The sequence below is a fragment of the Arvicanthis niloticus genome, chromosome 22 (genome assembly GCF_011762505.2).
Source record: "Arvicanthis niloticus isolate mArvNil1 chromosome 22, mArvNil1.pat.X, whole genome shotgun sequence".
Taxonomy (NCBI): Eukaryota; Metazoa; Chordata; class Mammalia; order Rodentia; family Muridae; genus Arvicanthis; species Arvicanthis niloticus.
In genome coordinates, this window is record NC_133429.1 from 28,338,622 (window position 1) to 28,344,621 (window position 6,000).

The window sequence follows — 6,000 nt, forward strand, 5'->3', positions numbered from 1 at the left end:
TAGAACCCAGGAGTACCAGCCCAGGGATGGCACCACCCACAATGGACTGAGCCCTCACCCATTGATCACTAATGGAGAAAACACCTGACAGCAGAATCACATGGAAGCATTTCCTCATTTGAGACACCTTCCTCTCTGATGACTGTAGCTTGTGCCGAGTTGACACAAAGCCAGACAGTACAATGTTATTTTAGTTGTATGTATCTTTTCCTTCATTTTACTGGTTTACTTCAAAAAAATAAAGTCAAATAATCTACTCACCTACAAAAACAGTTGGGAAATCTTAAGTTGTATTTATTTAGAGGTAGGACACAAGGGCATCATTAATTGTTTAAGATCTCAAGGGTTATGTGTTGAGTGAAACCTTGCAGTTTTCAAAGGATTATTGAAAAGGTTAGAAGAACAGCACAGAAAGCATTTAAATAGCTAAAGAGTAAGACAGAATTTTAGATAATTAAATGATAGATTTTTCAGGTTAGAAGGCTTGATTTTGACATGTCATCATTATATATATATATGTATATATATATACATCATATATATATATATATATATATATATATATATAAATTTTATAGCTTTCTCTACCTTATTTATCTGGAGCGAGTTGCTTGTCATCTGTACAACTCAACTCCCTTTTCAGTAAAGTGAGAGAAATAAAATCGCCTTTTCCCTTTAAGGTTATTTTAAGGATCATAAAAGTTAAAACATTTGGAGTGCTTAGAGTGCTACCCATCACCAGTATCTGCTTGGCATCATTCTTATACTTCATCGTGCCACTTTGAACATTCAAAGCTTTTAAATATTGAGTTGTTGCCAAGGAGACTGTGCATAAACAGTATGCACGTATGTAACAAAGATCGACAATTCCAATCACCTCTGAATTTTTTTTTTTCAAACAGCTTGGGTCACCAGAGAAAATTGCTTCAGAGAGACTTGCTTGTGGAATTATGTTAATGTATAATATGCTTTATTTTAACATCAGTTAGAATAAGAGACTTTCGAAACTGTCAAAAAAAAATCGACATGTTCCAGCTTGCCAGGAAGGACTTATATAACACCTTAGGGCTGTATATGAGGCCAATAAAATGGAAATTCTGAGGGGCTCTGTGAAATCTATAACTAAAGTGGACACATTTTTCTATTGCTGTCAAAATGGCCATTTTGACACCTATTAGCTTGTACAAGTGAGTAAGGGATTCTTCATTATGCTATCTATTTCCATTAGGCTTCTGGATCCTTCAGAATTTCAGTTGGTATACCTTTTGCATATTCTAGCTTAGAGGTAATTTTGGCTATAGGAGGACAGTTTACAATATTTAGGCAATGGACTTTTAGTTATATAGGGCACATAGAAAGCAGCCTATACATACCTGGTGAGTGATCATTTGTACATCTATGAAAGGTATTTGAAATAATTTTCCTGACACATTTATATATATGCATATACATATATATACATATATGTGTATATATGGTAGAAGTATAATTAATTAATTATTTCTAATCCTGTGTAGCTTCCAAATATATGCGACTATGATTTATTAATTTAGCTTAGCGCAATTACTGGGGAATTACCCCTAATCTATGTTTCTATTTGCTTGACTGTTAATTCCCAGCTGTGCTTCACAAATACTTACTATTTGAGTCTTCCTAGGTCATTTCTGCTCCTGGGGGCAACATTTCACTTGGCACACCCAATGAAGGCCTCCTGATTTCTCCCTTTTCTTTCTTTCTTTCTTTCTTTCTTTCTTTCTTTCTTTCTTTCTTTCTTTCTCTTCTTCTTCTTCTTCTTCTTCTTCTTCTTCTTCTTCTTCTTCTTCTTCTTCTTCTTCTTCTTCTTTACACTTAATTAATAGTTTATCTCACTTACATTTAAATATCACATTTCATCATTTAAGGACATCAAGGCAGGAACTCAAACATGGCAGGAACCTGGAGGCAGGAGATGATGCAGAGGCCATGGAGGAGTACAGCTTACTGATTTGCTTCTCATGGCTTGCTTGGCCCACTTCTTGGCACAACTCAGGACTGCCAGCCCAGAGATAACCCCACTCACGATGAGCTGCACCATCCTGCATCAACCATTAATTAAGTAGCATCCCTACAGGAGTGCTGACAGAAAGATCTCAAGAAGGCATTTTGTCAATTAAGGCTCTCTTCTCTCTGTGACGCTAGGTTGTGTTAAGTTGACACAAAAACTAGCAAGAGAGGATTGAATCATAAAAACATTTCCTGCAGTCTTCCATATACTCTTTTGAACTACTTTCAAACCTAAAGAGCATCATGTGAGAGCACGTTTTAACATGCATTAGTCCAATTAAAGCATTAAACAAACCCACAGTGTGGATCCACAGCAGCTCTTTCTTCTATGCAGACATTCTGGGACTCAAACTTCTTCCATCAAGCTACTGTTGTGATTTATCAAGAGTCAGTGAGCATTTGTGTAAAGGGTAGGCCACAAAAATTTAGTGGGCTATAGTGGTGAGTTTTGCTTTGTGTTCCAGGTGGGTCGCACTCCTAGCTACCAGCCAGAGCCCTCTGAATTCTTGAATCACACACACACACACACACACACACACACACACACACACACACACACACACCGACACACCGCCAATTAATTTTGAATGCCTTTTCTTCCTTCTTAACCCTCCTCTCTCTCCTTATTTTCCTCTCTCCTCTCCTCCCGGTTCCTATCTGCAAAACTACCACTACCAACTGGTTGTTCAAACTCTGCCTCTCCCATTTTCTCCAGAAATTGGCTGCAGCCATTTTAAATTAACCAATAATTTCAAAGTTTACATAACAAAGGCTGGTGTACTGGGGAATTTGCTTGTCTTGGGGCAGCCAGATCTTAAGGTATAGAATTTAGCATTTGCCCCTCAGGGAACCCAGAAAGATATTTCTAACTTTTATTTATATTCTCTTGCAGTGCTTAGCCTCGCAGCCTAAGCAAGAATTCAGATTGCCGGTCAGAGGGGGTTCTGGGTGGCCCCTCTCTGCTTGGTCTAGGGGCAGAAGTCCCCTCTTTTAGGTTGGATGGAGATGTGATTTGGGAACACCCTGGATAGAATAACAACCTCATCTTGAGGCTCATGGTCCTCCATAGCTAACTTAGGATAATGTATCTGAATAGATTTTGCTATCAGATTATATATGCATAGGGGTTGATGTCAAATGTATCCCCTCTCCAGGAAAAAGACATCGGGATGGGTATGGCCCTCATGCCTCACTTGATAACGACAGGAGGACCGGAGCCATTACAAGGTCCCTTTTAATTACTGGAGGTCAGGCCTCTATCCCCACCTTGGCAAGATTAGAATTGCCATGGCCCTTCTATACTTGGAGAAGGGAGGAGATATCCCAGGCAGCCCTGCTTATACAATGAAGGCCTAATATCAGTCATAAGCCTAAAATCAGCAATAGGCCTGACATACATGCCTGCTAACACAAAGTCTTGGGTCTCTGTGGAAAAACACTGAAACAGATGGCTATAAGGTATTGTAAACAGGCAGCTTTTGTGGAAATTTACCAGCCTGAGAAGTCATAGACCTTGTAAATAAGCAGCCTTGGCGGATAGTACCAACTTAGATAAGGAAGAGTGAATCATAGGCAGAGTCATAGTGACCTGTCCCCTGAACCTTCATTCAGCTGATACCTGTTCTGAAAGATATCTGTACTCCCCCTGAACACCTATGCTCCTGTGTCATCCCCTTCCCCACATCCTGCATTTTTGTGTTTATAACCTCTGTGTTAAAAAGTAAAAATTATGATTTGATAATTAAAAAATATATATGTATATATATATATATATATATATATACATATATACATATGTATATAAAGAATAAAATGCCAATGATCCACAAAAAAAGAATTTAGTGTTTGAATACGTAGCAGTACCACACCAAACCCCAACATAGAAGACTTTACTTACCTAAAGTGATTGTTTCCCAAACCATTAATAGATTGGATCCTTATATTTCCTGGTAGTTTATGCACAAATAACTACTCAGGAGGCTATTCAGAGCTTGCATCATAAGATGCTTTTGGATCTTGTTTTTAACTATCAATGTCTTCCCAAGGTAAGCAGAATCAATAAATAAGTTTCAACTTCAAAGTGTTTTTTTTTTCCCCCTTTGGATAAAAAAGAAAAGAAAAGCTCCTAATTAATAATATAGGAAATGTAACTCATGGGATGTTTCTGGTGAAAGCCCAAATGGGCAGAAGAACAGTAATGCTTTAGGCTATAAGGAACTTAGAGCAATCCTAAGTATTGACAGCAAGAGGTTTAAAGCAACCTAAAAGGCTGAAAATAAAACAGTGGATAAGAATATACTTCATTGCAACCCCATAGGAAGAACAACAACATCAACTAACTGGAGCCCCCTCAGAGCTCCCAGGGACTAAACCACCAACCAAAAGGAGTACACATGGAGAGACCCATGACTCCAGCTGCATATGTAGCAGAAGATGGCCTTATCTTGCATCAAGGGGAGGAGAGGCCCTTGGTCCTGTGGAGGCTCACAGTCTTAGTAATGATAGAGCAGTGAGACAGGAATGGGTGGGTGGGGGAGCACTCTCATACACATAGGGAGGATGGGGGATGGAATAGGGTGGTTGTGGAGAGGAACCCAGGAAGGGGGACAATATTTGAAATGTAAATAAATAAAATAACCAATAAAAAAGAATAAATTTCATTAGGATGGATGAACCTCATGAGTCCATTAAAACTTTAATCATAGTGGCAGCACAAGATCATATAAAATGGGCTGTTATATAATGTTGAGTGAAAGATTCAGAAGATGGGGTAGTGGCATGGATCAGTGGGTCAAGGTGCTTGCTGCCCAACCAGAAGATGCAAGTCTGACCACTTGAGTTTGATTCCTGGAACACACAATGAGGTGAAAGAAGAGAACCAACTAAACAACGGTGTTCTCTCGGCGAGAACATGTACTTCATAGAAGCAGTGGCACACTGTCCCTCCAGATAATAACAAATAGAAAATGTTAAAGACTTAAAAATTTAACCAAAACGACAGGTTGAGTGCTTAGGCAAACATAAACAATGTATGCCCAAGAACAAATAAAAGTATTTGCTCCACAGTAAGAATAGTAAGTAATATATATGTGTGTATGTATCTATATCTATATATCTATCTATATTTATATCATCTACCTATATCTATATCATCTATCTCTATCTCTATATCTCTGTTGCCTTTTTTAAAAAGCAGCAGTTCTCAATGTGTGTTGCAACTCCCTTGTGCGATGACCAACCATTTCACATGGGGTTGCATGTCAAATATCCTGCATATCAGATATTTACATTATGATTCATAACAACAAGAGAATTATAGCTGTGAAGTAGCAATGAAAATAATTTTACGGCTGGGGGTCACCACAACATGAGGAACTGTGCCTCAACACTTTGCCTCAACGCTTTGGGGGCTAAGTGCTCTGGTCAAGAGAGAGAGTGGGGCTCTTGGGGCAAGAGACGCGAAGAATGGAGACAAGACAGGGTATGATTCAGTCTCTCTATTTTCTCATGTCTCCCTTATTGAAGGGAATTCTGAGGTATTTATATACACAAGTAGGAGAACACAGGTGAAAACATTTTACCACGTGCACCATACAGCTGAGGTCACTAAACAGCAAAACAAGCTATGTGGGATAAACAATATATTTATCAGAGTGTGCTTCAGCTGTTATAGGCTTTTGACAACCAAGTCTTTCATCAGGGTATATGGTTCCAGATGGCTGCAAAGTTGATCTAGCCGCTTTCTACTAAAGTGGGCTCCCAACAGAACTGTATTTAAGAGTGGCAGCATTAGCAAGGTTGCAAGGCACTGTCTTAAAGTGCAGAGACATCTACGGAGTTTAAAATGTCAGGATTCTTTCATTCAAGGGCTAATTTCCTTGCTCATTTCTCACAGACTTGCAAAAGTGACACCTCATATGTTAAGGTAATTTGAGTTTTATCTCAATTTTCTTAATA